Source organism: Salvelinus alpinus, chromosome 6 (genome assembly GCF_045679555.1).
Source record: "Salvelinus alpinus chromosome 6, SLU_Salpinus.1, whole genome shotgun sequence".
Lineage (NCBI taxonomy): Eukaryota > Metazoa > Chordata > Actinopteri > Salmoniformes > Salmonidae > Salvelinus > Salvelinus alpinus.
The window spans coordinates 56,028,244-56,051,214 of record NC_092091.1 but is presented as its reverse complement, the minus strand read 5'-3'; the positions used below and the strand labels follow the sequence as shown (position 1 = coordinate 56,051,214).

At 41.9% G+C, this 22,971-nt stretch overlaps 1 long non-coding RNA gene across 2 annotated transcripts; it reads left to right on the top strand.

The window, feature by feature from the left end:
* Positions 1 to 2: 2 nt before the first annotated feature.
* LOC139578945 (uncharacterized) lies at positions 3 to 22,690 on the top strand. 2 transcript variants are annotated; one of them, XR_011675653.1, is made up of 3 exons: positions 29 to 164; positions 18,290 to 18,391; positions 21,855 to 22,690. It is a non-coding gene; the product is annotated as an uncharacterized lncRNA (long non-coding RNA). The 2 variants fall into 2 exon arrangements; XR_011675654.1 differs by lacking the exon at positions 18,290 to 18,391 and having other exon boundaries at positions 3 to 164.
* The last annotated feature ends 281 nt before the right edge of the window (positions 22,691 to 22,971 follow it).

Sequence of the window (22,971 nt, the reverse complement as noted above, 5' to 3'; positions counted from 1 at the left end):
GAAACAACTACCACTCCATCTACAGCTGTATTTGCTTTTCACACACAACACAAAAAAGAGGAGGGGCATGGAAGGAGATATTATCCTGTGATCAGAGGGGCAACGTTGGTGGTGTACCCAGGAATCTTTGCAGTGTTTTTCAATATGATGAAACCGCATCAAAGGTAATACCTGTAAATTTGTCTCTCAAAAGACTGTTAAAGATGAACTCATCCTGTGTGCATTCTTTCTAGCCCAGATAATTGTTGAATGTTGAGTGATGGTGGATGAGCATTCCATTTCGAGGCAGAGAACAGAGAGAGAGAGTAGGGGGAGAGCGAGAGAAGGGGGGAGCGAGAGAAGGGGGGGAGAGAGAGATGGGAGAGACAGAGGGGGGGAGAGCGAGAGAGGGGGGAGAGAGAGAGAGGGGGGGAGAGAGAGAGAGAGAGAGAGAGGGGAGGAGAGAGAGAACAGCCAGGAACACTCTAATCATTCTTGATTAAAAAAAAAAAATAATTACATCAAATAAAATGACATTTTTATTGGTCACATGCACATATTTAGCAGATATATTTGTGGGTGTAGCGACGTGCATTTATTTAAAGGATATTGTATGTTTGTGAAGGATTCACCATCCTGCTTTGGAAACAATTTGACCAGGTGACACAATAATGATCGATTTGAACAGGGCGTAATGTGTTTAGTGTCTGTGAGTGAAGACAGTCAGCTGTCTATTTTGATCCACATTGGGTGAACCGTTTAGGAATTACATCACTTCTTGTACATAGTTCCCCCAATTTAGGGGACCAAAAGTGTTGTCACATTTCTACATTTGTTCTTTTAGTTTGAAAATGTGTTGTAGGTTGTTTAAAAAATCCCAATTGAATCCCTTTTAATATTTTTATTTAAGGCAGCAAAATGTGAAAACTGCGCAAGGGTATGTTGGGTTGCTAGATCGAAAGGTTGCTAGATCGAAAGGTTTCTAGATTGAATCGCCAGGCTGACAAGGTAAAAATCAGTTGTTCTGCCCCTGAACAAGGCAGTTAACCCACTGTTCCTAGGCATCATTGTCAATAAGAATTTGTTCTTAACTGGCTTGCATAGTTAAATAAAGGTTAAAAAAATATAATACACATTTCAGTAGGCAATGGGGACCCTATTCAGACTTGAGATAAGTTGATTTAACATGGACTTAAGCCCCCCAAAATGTATTTAAGTGAATTTTTTGTCAATTTATCTCTGTCTGAATCAGAGTCTGTAAAAACTAAAACTACCTAACCCAACACCTAAAGCTAATAATAGCAAATTAAAATCAGTTACTTGTACACTCAATAGTAACAATATACTTACTTTTTAGCACTTTGAGATTATTTTTAATTGAAAGCAGGTTAAGAAACAAAATGTATTATTATTGATTACTGTTACTCTTAATTAATATGCATGTCAATCAAATATGTCTACCTAGATAAGCTTTGTCACAGACATGTTCATTTATTCTTCAGTTCCTCATAGCTCATTAAATACATTCTTATATTAAATACATTCTGAACTGACACATTTGTGAAGGTTAGCTGGACAGACATGTTTCACCTGCATTCTGATTGGTTTTCTCAACTTTTGTGACATTAGTATAGGGATATTGTATAGTATATTTTTTCCCCTATTCATTTTGGAGAAGAGCCTGTAGTTTGTGATTTATGAGGGATTGTGGAGTAGATGCCTTGGAATCAGGACAAGACCGAGGTAAGACAACAATGGACACATTTCTGTAATAGGGTGGACAGTGGTGGCTGCTGAGCTGTATGAGATGGGTCTTTAATGGTCATGGGACAGACGGCACAAGCTGTGGTGTTGGACAGACTCCAGTGGGAGAAGATTGTTGCGGCTTAATGTCCCACACAGGAATAATAGGACTGAGTGAGTTCAACTTTTAACGCTAAGAAATATTGTAAATCTTGAACCTTTAAAATCTTGAATCTTGAAATTAATACCACCATCATTTTGACATCCAAGGCAGTCGTTCACATACAGGATAGTTGGTAAATACTAGGCTACATTGAATGGAACATGGATATGTTGCCAGTAAACAGTTTTTATACTGACTCATTACAACATCTCTAGAAAAACACATTTATGAAAAAAATATTACCAATTAGAGATAAATATTGTGTTTATTTATCCTTTAAACAGACCCTTGAGGTTAGAAACCTATTTTGAGAGGGTTATGTTAGCTAGTTAAACCAGTTAGCAGTTGTCAGTTAATTCAGATGCACTAATGGCACTAAAGAAGTCTCTTTTCTTGTTCTACGGGAGTGTTTTTAACCAGAACAAGAACAGTTCACCACGTTCAGACACTCAACTATGACACTATGATAACTGCAACACCCTCATAACCCACAGGTTTTTTCTTCTCACGCTTTAACAGTGTCATTATTGAGACATACACAGTATTCTCAACCATCTTCCCCATCTCATTTACTGTTCTGACCACATTGACACTTTTACGTGAAGCCCACTGCCTGTTTCCACAACCACTTGTCTATCGCTCTGCTATCTAGTTTCTCTATGTGACAGACATTTCCTTTTAAAGAACAGTTTAATACCATTAAAGGCATCTTAAATACTTGCCATACTTTGAATTTGATCCAAAGGGTTCTTCATTTTGTTGGTGGACCCAACAACATTGGAAGACATTGATACAGCTGATGGTCACTTTAAATGGAACACTAGTCACTTTAATAATGTTGACATACTGTTTTACTCATTTCATATGTATATACTGTATTTTACTGTATTTTTTTGTCAATGCCACTCAGGCAATGCTTGTCACAATATTTATATATTTCTTAATTCCATTATTTTACTTTTAGATTTGTGTGTATTGTTCTGAATTGTTAGATACTACGGCACTGTTGGAACACAAGCATTTCACTACACCTGCAATAACATCTGCTAAATATGTGTATGTGTCCAATACATTTGATTTGATGTACAGTACATTTCTATGTGGATGACACTGTTCTCTATTCAAGTGGCAGCAGTTTGACTTTGGCTTTTGAAAAAGCTCAAACAGCTTTTAACATCCTTCAACAGAATCAGTATGATGTGAAGCTTCTTCTGAATTCCTCTAAAACAAAATACATTTCCAATACTTTTCCAATATTAAACACTCTGAAAACCATGTCATTTACTACCTTGGAAGGACATTCCAAACAGCAAGTGAAGCTGAGTTTCCTTAATCATGTTGAGAACCTGGTAAAGACGATCAAGTTGAGAATAGTTTTTTTATTACCGGCATAAGGGTTGTTTTTCTTTGGGGACCAGAAAAGAGCTGGTACTGTGTACATTCCTGTCTGTCTTGGACTATAGTGACGTAATTTACATACAGACCTCAAGCACAACCCTGAAGGTAATTGATTTTGTGTATCATGCAGCTCTTAGGTTTATTAGCAACCCAAAGTATCTGACACATCACAGTGATCTCTATAGTGTTGTTGGCTGTTCGTCGTTGACTCTACTTAGGCTTACACATTGTTATACTATGATTTAAAAGGGCATTTTGGGAAAACTGCAACTTTATCGCTGTTCTTCTTTGATAAGGTCAGAAATAAACAACAGTTACGGTCTCACTACTTACTTTTAACGGTTACTAAAATCAGAACGGATCATAGCAAAATGTGTTTTAGCAACTAATTCCCATGGTTTTGTAATTCTGTCCAGAACAGCATGAATCTCCAGGATCTTGTTTCCTTGGAGTTTGAATGTTTGGTTGGCTCACATGTCACTAAGGAATGTGATTGTCATTCGGACTTGATGCTGTGGTACATATGATATATTTTTTATCTAAGACGATTGTATGTTTCTGTAATTGAAATGTATGTCTGTCTATGTAAATGTTCATTTTTTATGGTGTGTCTATGTCTCCAAGTTGTTACAGTATGTCTGATATTTGTATCAAACATTGCTCCCCCCTGCTGCTATCTCTGTTATACAAGGTCTCTTTTGAAAAATGTATTTTCTCAATGAGACTAACCTGGATAAACAAAGGCTAAATAAAACAATGATACATATTGGGGGCGTTTCCCAACTCAATGTTCCTGTTACAGTGTCATAAAAAGTTCAAGAGGAAGTGCGAGCTCTGTCAGTTGGCCAATATTCAAAACAGAGGCAAATGGCTACCACGTGGTGCAGCAGTCTAAGCATCTTAGTGCCAGAGATGTCACGATAGTACCTGGTTCAAATCCAGGCTGTATCACATCTGGCCATGATTGGTGCACAATTGTCCCTGTGTTGTCAGGGTTTGGCCGGAGCAGGCCGTCATTGTAAATGAGAGTTTGTTCTTAACTGACTTGCCTAGTTAAATAAAAAATTGTAATGGTGAAGCTGTAGAACCTTTTGAGGATCTGAAGGCACATGCCAAATCCTTTAAATCTCCTGAGCGAGATTTGTCGTGCCCTCTTCACAACTGTCTTGGTGTGGTTGGACCAATATAGTTTGTTGGTGATGTGGACACCAAGGAACTTGAAGCTCTCAACCTGCTCCACTACAGCCCCGTCAATGAGAATGGGGGCTTGCTTGGTCCTCCTTTTCCTGTAGTCCACAATCATCTCCTTTGTCTTGATCAAGTTGAGGGAGAGGTTGTTATCCTGGCACCACACGGCCAGGTCTCTGACCTCCTCCCTATTGGCTGTCTCATCATTGTCGGTGATCAGGCCTACCACTATTGTGTCGTCGGCAAACTTAATGATAGTGTGTCGTGCTTGGCCATGCAGTCATGGGTGAACAGGGAGTACAGGAGGGGACTGAGCACCCACCCCTGAGGGGCCCCAGTGTTGAGGATCAGCGTGGCAGATGTTATGTTACCTACCCTTACCACCTGGGGGCGGCCCATCAGGAAGTCCAGGATTCAGTTGCAGAGAGAAGTGTTTAGTTCCAGGGTCCTTAGCTTAGTGATCAAATCAAATCAAATCGAATGTATTTATATAGCCCTTCGTACATCAGCTAATATCTCGAAGTGCTGTACAGAAACCCAGCCTAAAACCCCAAACAGCAAGCAATGCAGGTGTAGAAGCACGGTGGCTAGGAAAAACTCCCTAGAAAGGCCAAAACCTAGGAAGAAACCTAGAGAAGAACCAGGCTATGAGGGGTGACCAGTCCTCTTCTGGCTGTGCCGGGTGGAGATTATAACAGAACATGGCCAAGATGTTCAAATGTTCATAAATGACCAGCATGGTCAAATAATAATAATCACAGTAGTTATCGAGGGTGTAGCAAGTCAGCACCTCAGGAGTAAATGTCAGTTGGCTTTTCATAGCCGATCATTAAGAGTATCTCTACCGCTCCTGCGGTCTCTGGAGATTTGAAAACAGCAGGTCTGGGACAGGTAGCACGTCCGGTGGACAGGTCAGGGTTCCATAGCCGCAGGCAGAACAGTTGAAACTGGAACAGCAGCAAGGCCAGGTGGACTGGGGACAGCAAGGAGTCATCATGCCCGGTTGTCCTGACGCATGGTCCTAGCGCTCAGGTCCCCCGAGAGAGAGAAAGAAAGAGAGAAGGAGAGAATTAGAGAGAGCATACTTAAATTCACACAGGACACCGTATAAGACAGGAGAAGTACTCCAGATATAACAAACTGACCCTAGCCCCCCGACACATAAACTACTGCAGCATAAATACTGGAGGCTGAGACAGGAGGGGTCAGGAGACACTGTGGCCCCATCCGATGATACCCCCGGACAGGGCAAAACAGGAAGGATATAACCCCACCCACTTTGCCAAAGCACAGCCCCCGCACCACTAGAGGGATATCTTCAACCCCCAACTTACAATCCTGAGACAAGGCCGAGTATAGCCCACAAAGATCTCCGCCATGGCACAAACCAAGGGGGGGGGGGCGCCAACCCAGACAGGAAGATCACGTCAGTGACTCAACCCACTCAAGTTACGCACCCCTCCTAGGGACGGCATGAAAGAGCACCAGTAAGCCAGTGACTCAGCCCCTGTAATAGGGTTAGAGGTAGAGAATCCCAGTGGATAGAGGGGAACCGGCCAGGCAGAGACAGCAAGGGCGGTTCGTTGCTCCAGAGCCTTTCCGTTCACCTTCACACTCCTGGGCCAGACTACACTCAATCATATGACCTACTGAAGAGATAAGTCTTCAGTAAAGACTTAAAGGTTGAGACCGAGTCTGCGTCTCTCACATGGGTAGGCAGACCATTCCATAAAAATGGAGATCTATAGGAGAAAGCCCTGCCTCCAAATTCTAGGGACAATTATTAGGAGGCCTGCATCTTGTGACTGTAGCGTACGAGTAGGTATGTACGGCAGGACCAACTCGGAAAGATAGGTAGGAGCAAGCCCATGTAACGCTTTATAGGTTAACAGTAAAACCTTGAAATCAGCCCTTGCCTTAGCAGGAAGCCAGTGTAGGGAAGCTAGCACTGGAGTAATATGATCAAATTTTGGGGTTCAAGTCAGGAATCTAGCAGCCGTATTTAGCACTAACTGAAGTTTATTTAGTGCTTTATCCGGGTAGCCGGAAAGTAGAGCATTGCAGTAGTCTAACCTAGAAGTAACAAAAGCATGGATTAATTTTTCTGCATCATTTTTGGACAGAAAATTTCAGATTTTTGCAATGTTACGTAGATGGAAAAAAGCTGTCCTTGAAACAGTCTTGATATGTTCGTCAAAAGAGAGATCAGGGTCCAGAGTAACGCCAGGGGTCCTTCACAGTTTTATTTGAGACGACTTTACAACCATCAAGATTAATTGTCAGATTCAACAGAAGATCCCTTTGTTTCTTGGGACCTAGAACAAGCATCTCTGTTTTGTCCGAGTTTAAGAGTAGAAAGATTTCGTCCATCCACTTATGTCTGAAACACAGGCTTCTAGGGAGGGCAATTTTGGGGCTTCACCATGTTTCATTGAAATGTCAGCTGTGTGTCATCCGCATAGCAGTGAAAGTTAACATTATGTTTTCGAATGACATCCCCAAGAGGTAAAATATATAGTGAAAACAATAGTGGTCCTAAAATGGAACCTTGAGGAACACCGAAGTGTACAGTTGATTTGTCAGAGGACAAACCATTCACAGAGACAAACTGATATCTTTCCGACAGATAAGATCTAAACCAGGCCAGAACTTGTCCGTGTAGACCAATTTGGGTTTCCAATCTCTCCAAAAGAATGTGGTGATCGATGGTATCAAAGGCAGCACTAAGGTCTAGTAGCACAAGGACAGATGCAGAGCCTCGGTCTGACGTCATTAAAAGGTCATTTACCACCTTCACAAGTGCAGTCTCAGTGCTATGATGGGGTCTAAAACCAGACTGAAGCATTTCGTATACATTGTTTGTCTTTAGGGAGGCAGTGAGTTGCTGCACAACAGCTTTTTCATAAAAAATTGAGAGGAATGGAAGATTCGATTTAGGCCGATAATTTTTTATATTTTCTGAGTCAGGGTTTGGCTTTTTCAAGAGAGGCTTTATTACTGCTACTTTTAGTGAGTTTGGTACACATCCGGTGGATAGAGAGCCGTTTATTATGTTCAACATAGGAGGGCCAAGCACATGATGAGTGATGAGCTTTGAGGGCACTATGGTGTTGAACGCTGAGCTGTAGTCAATGAATAGCATTCTCAAGTAGGTGTTCCTTTTGTCCAGATGGGAAAGGGAAGTGTGGGGTGCAATAGAGATTGCATCCTCTGTGTATCTGTTGGGAAGGTATGCAAATTGGATTGGGTCAAGGGTTTCTGGGATAATGGTCACACCCCAAGCCAGTTTAGAGGGTAACAAACTAGGAGGCCCACGGCAGTCCAAGCACACACAGGTTCCACCGGCTCCAAAAAGCTGCACAACTAATTTAATTCAGATATCCATACCACAAGAGATCCATATGGCATGCAATATCTTGAAATGACATCCAGCCGTGTATCGCGTCCTTTCTTTCTTTTACTCCGTTTTTTTCCTCTCTTGCGGCTGCTTTTCACACAACAAGCCCGGCCCGGCCACTCAACCAGCACAATTCCTCCTCCTCGCTGTAATATTTACTATAAGTTTGCATGCTGTTCTGTTACGTCAAATGCAGTCAACGGATGGTTGCAAACAAGAATGATGCTGCTTTCCACTTTGCTTCTAAATATACATCATTTACATTTACATTTAAGTCATTTAGCAGACGCTCTTATCCAGAGCGACTTACAAATTGGTGCATTCACCTTATGATATCCAGTGGAACAACCACTTTACAATAGTGCATCTAACTCTTTTAAGGGGGGGGGGGTTAGAAGGATTACTTTATCCTATCCTAGGTATTCCTTAAAGAGGTGGGGTTTCAGGTGTCTCCGGAAGGTGGTGATTGACTCCGCTGACCTGGCGTCGTGAGGGAGTTTGTTCCACCATTGGGGTGCCAGAGCAGCGAACAGTTTTGACTGGGCTGAGCGGGAACTGTACTTCCTCAGAGGTAGGGAGGCGAGCAGGCCAGAGGTGGATGAACGCAGTGCCCTTGTTTGGGTGTAGGGCCTGATCAGAGCCTGAAGGTACGGAGGTGCCGTTCCCCTCACAGCTCCGTAGGCAAGCACCATGGTCTTGTAGCGGATGCGAGCTTCAACTGGAAGCCAGTGGAGAGAGCGGAGGAGCGGGGTGACGTGAGAAAACTTGGGAAGGTTGAACACCAGACGGGCTGCGGCGTTCTGGATGAGTTGTAGGGGTTTAATGGCACAGGCAGGGAGCCAGGCCAACAGCGAGTTGCAGTAATCCAGACGGGAGATGACAAGTGCCTGGATTAGGACCTGCGCCGCTTCCTGTGTGAGGCAGGGTCGTACTCTGCGAATGTTGTAGAGCGGGTCACAGGAACGGGTCACCGCCTTGATGTTAGTTGAGAACGACAGGGTGTTGTCCAGGATCACGCCAAGGTTCTTAGCACTCTGGGAGGAGGACACAATGGAGTTGTCAACCGTGATGGCGAGATCATGGAACGGGCAGTCCTTCCCCGGGAGGAAGAGCAGCTCCGTCTTGCCGAGGTTCAGCTTGAGGTGGTGATCCGTCATCCACACTGATATGTCTGCCAGACATGCAGAGATGCGATTCGCCACCTGGTTATCAGAAGGGGGAAAGGAGAAGATTAATTGTGTGTCGTCTGCATAGCAATGATAGGAGAGACCATGTGAGGATATGACAGAGCCAAGTGACTTGGTGTATAGCGAGAATAGGAGAGGGCCTAGAACAGAGCCCTGGGGGACACCAGTGGTGAGAGCACGTGGTGCGGAGACAGATTCTCGCCACGCCACCTGGTAGGAGCGACCTGTCAGGTAGGACGCGATCCAAGCGTGAGCCGCGCCGGAGATGCCCAACTCGGAGAGGGTGGAGAGGAGGATCTGATGGTTCACAGTATCAAAGGCAGCCGATAGGTCTAGAAGGATGAGAGCAGAGGAGAGAGAGTTAGCTTTAGCAGTGCGGAGCGCCTCCGTGACACAGAGAAGAACAGTCTCAGTTGAATGACTAGTTTTGAAACCTGACTGATTTGGATCAAGAAGGTCATTCTGAGAGAGATAGCAGGAGAGCTGGCCAAGGACGGCACGTTCAAGAGTTTTGGAGAGAAAAGAAAGAAGGGATACTGGTCTGTAGTTGTTGACATCGGAGGGATCGAATGTAGGTTTTTTCAGAAGGGGTGCAACTCTCGCTTTCTTGATGACGGAAGGGACGTAGCCAGCGGTCAAGGATGAGTTGATGAGCGAGGTGAGGTAAGGGAGAAGGTCTCCGGAAATGGTCTGGAGAAGAGAGGAGGGGATAGGGTCAAGCGGGCAGGTTGTTGGGCGGCCGGCCGTCACAAGACGCGAGATTTCATCTGGAGAGAGAGGGGAGAAAGAGGTCAAAGCACAGGGTAGGGCAGTGTGAGCAGAACCAGCGGTGTCGTTTGACTTAGCAAACGAGGATCGGATGTCGTCGACCTTCTTTCCAAAATGGTTGACGAAGTCATCCGCAGAGAGGGAGGAGGGGGCGGAGGGGGAGGAGGATTCAGGAGGGAGGAGAAGGTGGCAAAGAGCTTCCTAGGGTTAGAGGCAGATGCTTGGAATTTAGAGTGGTAGAAAGTGGCTTTAGCAGCAGAGACAGAAGAGGAGAATGTAGAGAGGAGGGAGTGAAAGGATGCCAGGTCCGCAGGGAGGCGAGTTTTCCTCCATTTCCGCTCGGCTGCCCGGAGCCCTGTTCTGTGAGCTCGCAATGAGTCGTCGAGCCACGGAGCAGGAGGGGAGGACCGAGCCGGCCTGGAGGATAGGGGACATAGAGAGTCAAAGGATGCAGAAAGGGAGGAGAGGAGGGTTGAGGAGGCAGAATCAGGAGATAGGTTGGAGAAGGTTTGAGCAGAGAGAAGAGATGATAGGATGGAAGAGGAGAGAGTAGCGGGGGAGAGAGAGCGAAGGTTGGGACGGCGCGATACCATCCGAGTAGGGGCATCCTCCCACATTCCACTGAAAAGGCAGAGCGGCAAATAAAAATAAAAAAGAATTTGAAATATTTAACTTTCACACATTAACAAGTCCAATACAGCATTTGAAAGATAAACATCTTGTGAATCCAGCCAACATGTCCGATTTTTAAAATGTTTTACAGAGAAAACACCACATATATTTATGTTAGCTCACCACCAAATACAAAAGACAGACAGACATTTTTCACAGCAACGGTAGCATGCAGGTAGCATGCACAAGCCAACCTAACTAACCTAGAACCAACCTAAATAACCTAGAAAAAACTCCCTCAGATGACAGTCCTATAACATGTTACACAATAAATCTATGTTTTGTTCAAAAAATGTGCATATTTTAGCAATAAATCAGTTTTACATTACTGCTACCATCATAGCTACAGTCAGAAATCGCACGGTAGTAGCCAGAGTAAATACAGACACCAACGTCAACTACCTAATTACACATCATAAAACATTTCAGAAAAATATATGGTGGATAGCAAATGAAAGACAAAGATCTTGTGAATACAGCCAATATTTCCGAATTTTAAAATGTTTTACAGCGAAAACACCACATATATTTATGTTAGCTCACCACCAAATACAAAAGACAGACAGACATTTTTCACAGCAACGGTAGCATGCAGGTAGCATGCACAAGCCAACCTAACTAACCTAGAACCAACCTAAATAACCTAGAAAAAACTCCCTCAGATGACAGTCCTATAACATGTTACACAATAAATCTATGTTTTGTTCGAAAAATGTGCATATTTTAGCTATAAATCAGTTTTAAATTACTGCTACCATCATAGCTACCATCATAGCTACAGTCAGAAATCGCACGGGAGTAGCCAGAGTAAATACAGACACCAACGTCAACTACCTAATTACTCATCATAAAACATTTCAGAAAAATATATGGTGGATAGCTAATGAAAGACAAAGATCTTGTGAATACAGCCAATATTTCCGATTTTTGAAGTGTTTTACAGCGAAAACACAATATATCGTTATATTAGCTTACTACCATAGCTAACACACAGCAGCATTGATTCTAGTCAAACGGTAGCGATAGCACAGTTCGACAGATATATGAAATAGTATCCCAAATTGGGTCCTTATCTTTGTTGATCTTCCATCAGAATGTTCTCCAAGGGGTCCTTTGTTCAGAACCGTCTTTATTTGGATCCAGAACCAACTATTTCCCTCTTGAATTAGCAAGCACACTGGCCGTGCGGTGCTAACCTCTCCTTCTTGAACAAATTCTTGCGACGCATCACGTCTAAAGTCCAGAATAAATTTCAATAATATAATTAAACTATATTGAAAAAACATACTTTAGGATGATATTGTGACATGTATCAAATAAAATCGAAGCCGGAGATCATATTCACCTATAACGACGGTTTTCCAGGAGGCGATTCCAGATCCAACTTCGCGCCCTCGAAAATAAATAAATGGCGCACCTATCACTCCAAGAGGTTGTATTCAATCCCTGAACGAGATAATCAAGTCATTTCTGCTCTCACTTCCGCATGACACCCAGGGGAAGGTGTATGACGTGTTTCTACAGTCATAAGTGACATGCCCTTTTATAGACAAGCTCTTGAAGAGAGACTTCGCTTTTGGAAATCTCACTTCCGGATAGGAAATAGTCTGTAAAAAGAGTTCTATTTCACTTAGAGAAATAATTCAAACGGTTTTAGAAACTAGAGAGTGTTTTCTATCCAATAGTAATAATAATATGCATATTGTACGAGCAAGAATTGAGTACGAGGCCGTTTAAATATCATACGATTTTCCCCAAAAGTGAAAATAGCACCCCCTATCTTAAGAACAGATAGCGTGCCAGGTTTAGGAGAGAGAGAGACCACATCCCCCCAGCCTGTTGATAGACCTTACCAGCACATACTGGCCCTCCAACATCTGAACAAAAAACCTCAGCTATAGCAAAACTGTCTGTAGCTCTAAGGAATTAATATGCAGCATCCTTTGCGCTGTTTACCAAATCCCTCTTTCTGAGTAGCGCTCCATATCCCAGTAAGGATGCTTCGGTCATGATGACCCTGCAGTCACTACCCAGCACATGAGAACCCCACCTCCATGTTCCTGAACTTCTTGTCAATATGGTGGCGCTGTTTCCACTTTGGAAAAAATCGTGCCCAAATTAAACTGCCTCGTACTCTATTCTAGATCGTACAATATGCATATTATTATTACTATTGGATAGAAAACACTCTCAAGTTTCTAAAACTGTTTGAATTTTATCTGTGAGTAAAACATAACTAATTTTGCAGCAAACTTCCAGACAGGAAGTGACAAATCTGAAAACGATGCTCTGTTCCAGGGCCTGCCTATTGAATTGCCTTATATTTATGGATATGCATGCACTGCATACGCCTTCCACTAGATGTCAACAGGCAGTGGAAGGTATAATGGGGTGTCTAGCTTGATCTGAGGTCGAATAAGAGCTCTTGGAATGACGTGTCCACAATCTCCTTTCTCTACCTAGGCGCGGGAAGCACCTCCCTATTGTCTTATGATAAGCGTTCGGTATACACGGCTAATATCTCCGGCTTTGTTTTTATTTGATACATATTAGAAAAACATCATAAAGTAGTTTTTTTCAACCGAGTTTCATCAGTTTATTCAACGTTTAATGGGACTTTTGGAGTTTTCCGTTATATGCGTCAAGAGAAGATGGGCATGTTCGCGCCACATGGCTAGCCTTGTGGAGCGAATTCGACAGGAGAGAAGGACATTCTAAAACCAAACAACGATTTATTCTGGACCTAGGACTCCTTGTACAAGATTCTGATGGAAACTCAGCAAAAGTAAGAACAATGTATGATGTCATTTCGTATTTCTGTGGAAAATGTTTAGTCCTATTATCCGCCCTTTTTGCGGGCGCTGTCTCGCTATAACGTAAGCTGTTTGTTATGGTAAAGTTATTTTAAAAAATCTAACACGGCGGTTGCATTAAGAACTAGTGTATCTTTCATTTGCTGTCCAATATGTATTTTTTAGTGAAGTTTATGATGAGTTCTTTGGTCAGATTAGGTGAGTGTCCAAAATAGCTCCGGACAATTTGGTGAATTGATGCTACATATTCACAATGTATAACCACGGTTTGCAGCTCTAAATATGCACATTTTCGAACAAAACATAAGTGTATTGTATAACATGATGTTATAAGACTGTCATCTGATGAAGTTGGTCAAGGTTAGGGATTAATTTTATATCTTTTGCTGGTTTTTGCGATCGCTACCTTTTGCTGCTAATAAATGCATTTGTGTGTTTGGCTATTGTGGTAAGCTAATATAATGCTATATTGTGTTTTCGCTGTAAAACACTTAAAAAATCGGAAATATTGGCTGGATTCACAAGATGTTTATCTTTCATTTGCTGTACACCATGTATTTTTCATAAATGTTTTATGATGAGTATTTGGGTATTTCACGTTGCTCTCTGTAATTATTCTGGCTGCTTTGGTGATATTTTTGATGTTAGCTGCAATGTAAAACGATGATTTATACCTCAAATATGTACATTATTGTATAACATGTTATAAGACTGTCATCTGATGAAGTTGTTTCTTGGTTAGTGACTAATTATATCTCTATTTGGTCGGTTTTGTGATAGCTACCCATGCAGTAGAAAAATTGTGAAAATATGCGGTTGAGTCTTTTGCTATTTTTTATTAATTTTTTTATTTCACCTTTATTTAACCAGGTAGGCTAGTTGAGAACAAGTTCTCATTTGCAACTGCGACCTGGCCAAGATAAAGCATAGCAGTGTGAACAGACAACAACACAGAGTTACACATGGAGTAAACAATAAACAAGTCAATAACATGGTAGAAAAAAAAGAGAATCTATATACAATGTGTGCAAAAGGCATGAGGAGGTAGGCAATAAATCGAATAAATTACAATTTAGCAGATTAACTTCTTGCGACTACAGGGGGTGCTGTTCCGAATTAGCATTTTGTCGTCTCCAAATTAAACTGCCTAGTACTCAATTCTTGCTCGTACAATATGCATATTATTAATTATATTGGATAGAAAACACCTTCTAGTTTCATACAACGTTGAAATTATGTCTGTGGGTGACCCAGAACACTTTCTACAGCGAAATCCATGACAGACAGTGAAAGGTCTGAGAGCGAAGCTCTGGTTTCAGATCAGTTTTTAAGGTCTCTGTCTATCCTATGGAACGACACGAACTGCACCCGCCTTCCCCTGGATGTCAGTAACCAATGAGAAGTGGAATGGGCCTTCTAGGTAGCTCTCAGAGGTTATAAAACACCAAGGAGTGAGAGTAGCCCCCCTTTCGACGCTCGCCCTTACGCAGGATGGGACCTCCGGACGCCATTTTCACAGGCTCGGTTATCAACTTGAAATGTATCCGTCTGTAATTTAATTCGATATAGGACTTAGAAACATCATAAGGTAGTTAATTTAAACCGTTTTATAGCAATTTATATCCGTTTAGTGCGATTTTGAGGAATTTCTTTGTTGTGCACTCTGAAACTTTGGACACGTTTTGTGGTCCCGTTCGATCGTTAGTGGATATTTCGAAGGACAGAGGACATCTATCGACCAAAAGACGTTTATAACATAGAAAGGATACATTGCCCAAGAATATGATGGAAGAACAGCTCAAAGTAAGCAATATTTAATATGATAAATTGTTGTTCTGTCGAAATATTTTAAACGCATATTTCGCCATTTTGTTTGGTATAGCTTTGGTATAGCTTCACTTGGCGAACCCTGTATTGAAAAGTAAGGATAATTTTAAAAATGTAAATCAGCGGTTGCATTAAGAACTAATTTGTCTTTCGATTCCTGTCAACCCTGTATTTTTTAGTCAAGTATATGATTAGCTTTTAATTAAACTAGATCACTCTGATAGATGACGTCAGACATATTGAGGCTTGATTTCCTAGTATTTTTATTGTGTAACCACGGTTTTGTATGGCTAAATATGCACCTTTTCGAACAAACTGTATATGTATGTTGTAAAATGATGTTACAGGAGTGTCATCGGAAGAATTCTGAGAAGGTTAGTGAAAAAATTAATATCTTTTGGCGGTGGTTACGTTATAGCGCTCTTTGGCTGGAATCGATGCTCTGGTAACGTTTGCACATGTAGTATGCTAACTTATCGATTTATTGTGTTTTCGCTGAAAAACGCTTAGAAAATCTGAAATATGGTCTGAAATCACAAGAACTGGGTCTTTCCATTGCTATGCTTTGTCTATTTTTATGAAATGTTTTATGATGAGTAAATTGGTCATACACGTTGCTCTATCTAGTAATTCTAGTCGATTTGTGATGGTGGGTGCAATTGTAAACTGTGATTTCTACCTGAAATATGCACTTTTTTCTAACAAAAACTATCCTATACCATGAATATGTTATCAGACTGTCATCTGAAGAGGTTTTTTCTTGGTTAGTGGATATCAATATCTTAGTTGAGCCGAATTGGTGATAGCACCTGAAGGAGTAAGAAACTGATGGAGTTAGAATAGTGGTGTATTTTGCTAACGTGTTTAGCTAATAGATTTACATATTTTGTCTTCCCTGTAAAACATTTTAAAAATCTGAAATGGTGGCTTTATTCACAAGATCTGTATCTTTCATCTGGTGTCTTGGACTTGTGATTTAATGATATTTAGATGCTACTATCTACTTCTGAAGCTATGCTAGCTATGCTAATCAGTGTGTGGGGGGTGGGGGGTGCTCCCGGATCCGGGTTTCTGAGGCAGTAAAAGTTAACACTGGAGTGATAAATCATCAGATGATCATGTGCAAGTAGAGATACTGGTGTGCAAAAGAGCAGAAAAGTAAATAAATAAAAGCAGTATGGGGGGTGAGGTAGGTAAATTGGGTGGGTAGTTTACAGATGGACTATGTACAGCTGCAGCGATCGGTTAGCTGCTCGGATAGCAGATGTTTAAAGTTGTTGAGGGAGATAAAAGTCTCCAACTTCAGAGATTTTTGCAATTCGTTCCAGTCGCAGGCAGCAGAGAACTGGAAGGAAAGGCGTCCAAATGAGGTTTTGGCTTTAGGGATGATCAGTGAGATACACCTGCTGGAGCGCGTGCTACGGGTGGGTGTAGCCATCGTGACCAGTGAACTGAGATAAGGCGGCACTTTACCTAGCATAGCCTTGTAGATGACCTGGAGCCAGTGGGTCTGACGACGAACATGTAGCGAGGACCAGCCGACTAGGGCATACAGGTCGCAGTGGTGGGTCGTATAAGGTGCTTTAGTAACAAAACGGATGGCACTGTGATAAACTGCATCCAGTTTGCTGAGTAGAGTATTGGAAGCTATTTTGTAGATGACATCGCCGAAGTCGAGGATCGGTAGGATAGTCAGTTTTACTAGGGTAAGTTTGGCGGCGTGAGTGAAGGAGGCTTTGTTGCGAAATATTGTGGTTAGCTAATAGAAATACATATTGTGTTTTCGCTGTAAAACATTTTAAAAATCGGAAATGATGGCTGGATTCACAAGATGTTTATCTTTCATTTGCTGTATTGGACTTATGATTTCATGAAAATTATATTATATGATATCCCTGTCGCGTTAGGCTAGGCTATGCTAGTCAGCTTTTTTGATTAGGAGGATCCCGGATCCGGGAGAGAGAAGCGGTAGAGGTTTTAAACTCTTGCAGCAAATCGATATGATACTTCTATAGCATTGCAACCACATTCAACAACCGGTCCGCGACACCCGCAGCTTGGTACTCTCTGTCCAGCTGATGCTCTGAGAATCGGCACTGTTTATTCGGAATCACCGAGCTAGGATTATCCCCCTTTTTAGCATCTTGAGCAAAGTAACTCGCCAGCTTTCCATCCATCAGCAGTGTGCAAATCTCCCAGCCTCCTCCCATACCCTCTACTGGGCTCCTGAGTGCCACAGCAGTCTAAGGCACTGCATCTCAGTCCCTGGTTTGAATCCAGACTGTATCACATCTGGCCGTGATTGGGAGTCCCAAAGGGCGGCACATCACTTCACCAGCTTGGTCGAAAGAGAGGTATCACAGCTCGCCTTTAGCTCATCGGTAAAATCTTTAAAGAGGGGTAAGCGACACTTCACCACTGCAGGGACAGGAGATAAATACATTCCCCCAAAGCTGGTGGAACTCCACTGCAGTGGAGAAGACCAATAGTTCACTCTCCCCCGTCGAAATCCAAAGCCGGGACTTTAGGTTCCACCAGACTGAGTTAATCCTATTCAAACTCTGAAAATCCTCCAGAGCCAACCAGGGATAGTATATCATCCCAGAATCTGTACTCTAAACACTGCCAGAGAAATCGGCTCTGCTCTCTTCATGCTTCAGACTTCCCCATTCCTGAGGTCGCTTCACCGGAAGACCCTTTGGGGCCCCAATTTCTCTCACAAAGTCAGCCCAACACTAAATGGAAGTTGAACACAGCCAGAGACAATGGTCACACAAACTGGTACGATCCAAAGCCTCCTGAGTGTGTTTCCACCCCAGACAAACAGGACAGCACTCCTGAGTATCTTTCATTTGCATTGTGAAACTACATGCCCTAGGGTATGGCCGGAAGTTTAAACTCGGCTGGTTAGCCTTTGTGAACTTAATCTTACCACTGGCCATCTTACTCAAGCGAGGAAGAATTAGCTACACAGGCAGAGCAGAAAATAGTTGGCTTTTAGCAAATACAAAGACCGATACCAAGACCCAAAACTGACAACATCTAGGGGCACCAGTACTCTCGACCCACTATCATAGACCTAAGTCACAGCTGAATTTGGTAGTCTTTGTGTGATTGAACATTTTGTAAATTCCTTGACACATTCTTCCTTCAGGTGATCTGAAGAGCAAAGAATTGAAGAAATGAATGTGTGCTTCGGTATTAGCACCAGGAAGACGGGCTTTCGAGTGCGGGCTAGGCATCCTGATTTCTTCAGGTAAATATGATTGGTCGTTAACTCCGCATAGTATGTTATACCGAGTGACCGACTGAAAGAGAACAGATAGAAAATATGTAGAAATGATAATGGACCTATATATTTTTAAATAACTGTCCTTTTTCTGGACTGCAAACAGCTTTTAAAGAACAAATCGGTCAGGAAAAGTATTATCAGCTAGCATTTTCATTCTGATTCATTCACTTAAAAGAACCGGCTCTGAACTGCCCTTCATTCAGCAACCATGATTGTGTTAAATAGACATGGGCGGGTGCCTCAGACATGGCCTCTGCCTGGGGCCTCTAAATCACCACACACACCACCACCCTTGCACTCACACACCACCATCCATGCTCTCTCTCACCCGCCGTCTCTACCTCCTCTGTAAATATTTGTGTAATAAAATGCCATAGACAGGCCTATGCTCAGATAGGATAAACAAGAGGATGTCTCTATAACAGCAGTGGAAAGAGAAATTAATCTGCTGATAGGCAAGCAACCGGTAGCCTACCCCATGATGGCTAGTCTACTCCATTACCGTCCAAGATCTTTATATTTTATGTCCAGAATTGAACTGGCTCTTGCAGCCAAAACAGTCTGCGAGTCTTGATTAATACATTTATATTTTCAGTTCAACACTTTTCTGGCTTCCCTCTTCTGTTACACACAGGTGTTCTGAGATGCTGGATAGCTCTTTCTGTTCCATGAACAAGCACACACAGAGTTGGTGTAATATGGAAATATGGCCGTGGGATCCTTTTTGTTTTTAAAAATGATTTCTCGATGATTTGAAAGTAACGTTTCAAAGGTTTCCAAAACCGTATTGCAACTGAGGATTATTAAAGTTTACACGGAGCGTCGTCGGGACTGCTGTATAATTGTAACACCTGAATCTTGTTAGGCCTATCTGAAAAGACATACATTTTGAAGTCTTAAATTGACAACACATGCATTGATCTTGAAATATTGATGGCTATTCAGAGAGTAGGCTGAGCCATCTTCGAATAAGCCATCCCTTAGCTACAAATATATTGCAGTGCAGTAGGAATGTATATATTGCAGTTATTACAAACCTACTGCAATACTGCAATACAGCTCTGGGAGGGTTTCACAACACGCAAGACAAAATATAGCATAGTCTCTCATCAGGGATTTCATTTATATTGGGCGATTGCAAAATACGACCTTTTCATTCAATGCAGTAGAAAAATATTGTTTCAGTTGATAATAAACCTGTTTGTTTTGTTACTTTTTCATCAACTTATTTCTGTAACTTTCTAGCAAGTCATGCTAGCGTACAGAGCATCTAACTAGCTAGCTAAAAGCTACGCTAAATTCTAGCTTGCGACCTGTTTTTAATTATCATCAAAAACAAACATCAGTACATTTACAATAAAGTAAAATGGGAGGTAACAGTCATAAAAATAGTACCCACTTATAGGAATGGGTAATTATTTACAAGTTGCTAGCTATCCCATAAACCCATTGTCGAAAACCACAGATTTTTATCTACTTCTGTGTTTTGGTAACTTCCTGTTCAATGACGGACTCTGGCCGGACTGAAGAACACGCATGGTTTCGATCCTTCAACCACAACAGATGTATTGTGGTATTGTGTACATTTACAATGAAGGTTACTGAATGTTAATGTCCATTGTGAGAGAATGGAAAATGGTCGTAAATGTGTCAAGAGAAAACAGCGCAGTACAAAAGAAAATGGAATAAATACGTCCAGAACTGCATTTTGAAAATAACTGAAAAACAAATTGCATTTGTAGAAATATAAATGTTTGAGTTGTCAGATGCTATATATTTTCAAAGCTATGCATGATTTAAAAATACTATATTTGAAAGTTATCCAGGATTCTGCAGCTACCATCAGAGTTGCGTGTCTCTTTCTATGACTGTGGTGTAGTTATTTTATTTACATATGATCAGAAGCATAGCTGAAATGAATGTGTTCTACAGAATATAGGCCTACACAGACGACTTCTGATCTTCTGTACATCACTGTTCTATTTGCAAGGTTCTTTGAATAAGCCCCTGACGTTAGTCTAATAACAAAACCCACAAATGGAGTGTGGTAGATGCTTCTGGTTGCTCAATTAAGACTACAAATACACATGTATCAAAATGAACATGTCAACCCACATGGATTCCATCAACCCCTTCATCATCCCCAGAGTATGGTGGTTGCGTGAATATACATGTGTGCTTGTGCGATTGCATTGCATGCTATGTAGAAATGAGCTTCTTTCTCACTATAGCGTGTGGTTATCGCTTTTCTGTCTGTTCTCACTGTAGTCAGTAGCCTATATGGGTCAGTCACTCTCATTCTCACTTGCTTATAGGAGCGATGTGGTACCTTCCTCCAGCACTGTACAGCTTCTTACGCAATACAGCTCACACCACAAACCATGCTCTCAATCTCCTTTACCCTCAACTCCTCATTTCTATTTCAGGTCTGGATGTGACTTTCTCAGACTTTAAGAGTAATGGGTCACAGTGTATTTTCACCTCCATCTTGGCTTTGCTGTGCCTGTGTCACACTAGGTTTACAATACAGCTCACACCACAAACCATGCTCTCAATCTCCTTTACCCTCAACTCCTCATTTCTATTTCAGGTCTGGATGTGACTTTCTCAGACTTTAAGAGTAATTGGTCACAGTGTATTTTCACCTCCATCGTGGCTTTGCTGTGCCTGTGTCACACTAGGTTTAACTGTTGCTAACCTCACCTGATAAAACATCCCTCTGCCCTCTGTCAAAGGAGAATATAATAAAACATGTATGCAAAGTCAAATAAGACTGCCTCACTACAGGAATACTGTATGCACAATATGGTTGATATTTTACTAATAGTGTCTTATATGGAATTTATTATCTTGCTGTCTTGGGTTATACGGGGACACACCATATTGGATCAATAAAAAAGCATTAGCCTTCAAAGTGCTTTATGTGTTGCCTGGCACCATGTGGTAATGATGGGCAGGGCTTGACCGCAATTTGAAAGTGTGAATTAGGGGTGGTTGGCATGCACTAAATGTCTTTCATTTGCTGAGAAATAGACAACAACAAGCTGAACAACAGCATCTTAATAAATAAATAAAAAATACTTTTTTAACTAGACAAGCCAGTTCGAACCCGGGTCTGTAGTGACACCACTAACACTGCGATGCAGTGCATTAGACCACTGCGCCACTCTGTCCCCTAAATGAAACATTACCTGCAACAGCCTTATTCTAAAATTGATTAAACCATTTTTTCCCCCTCATCAATCTACACACAATACCACATAATCACAAAGTAAAAAATGAAATATAAAATTTACATAAGTATTCTGACCCTTTACTCAGTACTTTGTTGAAGTTCCTTTGCCAGCGATTACAGCCTTCTTCTTTGGTATGATGCTACAGGCTTGCATTCTTAATTTGGGGGATTTTCTCCTATTCTTCTCTGCAGATCCTCTCAAGCTCTGTCAGGTTGGATGGGGAGCATCACTGCACAGCGATGTTCAGGTATCTCTAGAGATGTTCAGTTGGGTTCAAGTCCTGGCAATGGTTGGGCAACTCAAGGACATTCAGTCCCGAAGCCACTCCTGCGTTGTCTTGGCTGTGTGGACACCTCCAGGACACCTACACCACCCGATGTCACAGGAAGGCCATAAAGATCATCAAGGACAACAACCACCCGAGCCACTGCCTGTTCACCCCGCTATCATCCAGAAGGCGAGGTCAGTACAGGTGCATCAAAGCAGGGACCGAGAGACTGAAAAACAGCTTCTATCTCAAGGCCATCAGACTGTTTAACAGCCACCACTAACATTGAGTGGCTGCTGCCAACATACTGACTCAACTCCAGCCACTTTAATAATGGGAATTGATAAAAAATGTATCACTAGCCACTTTATACAATGGCACTTAATATAATGTATATATTGTACTCTATATCATCTACTGCATCTTGCCATCTTTATGTAATACATGTATCACTAGCCACTTTAAACTATGCACTTTTATTTTTACATACCCTACATTACTCATCTCATATGTAAAAACCTTACTCGATACCATCTTGCCTATGCCGTTCTGTACCATCACTCATTCATATATCTTTATGTACATATTCTTTATCCCTTTACACTTGTGTGTATAAGGTAGTAGTTGTGGAATTGTTAGGTTAGATTACTCGTTGGTTATTATTGCATTGTCAGAACTAGAAGCACAAGCATTTCGCTACACTCGCATTAACATCTGCTAACCATGTGTATGTGACAAATAAAATTTGATTTGATTTGGGTCATTGTTCTGTTGGAAGGTGAACCTTCACCCCAGTTCCTGAGCGCTCTAGAGCAGATTTTCATCAAGGATCTCTCTGTACTTTGCTCCGTTCATTTTCTTTCTTCGATCCAGACTAGTCTCCCTGCTGCTGGAAAACATCCCCACAGCCACAACCATGCTTCACCGTAAGGATGGTGCCAGGTTTCCTCCAGTTGTGACGCTTTGCAGCCAGGCCAAAGAGTTCAATCTTGGTTTCATCAGACCAGAGAACCTTGTTTTTCATGGTCTGAGAGTCCTTT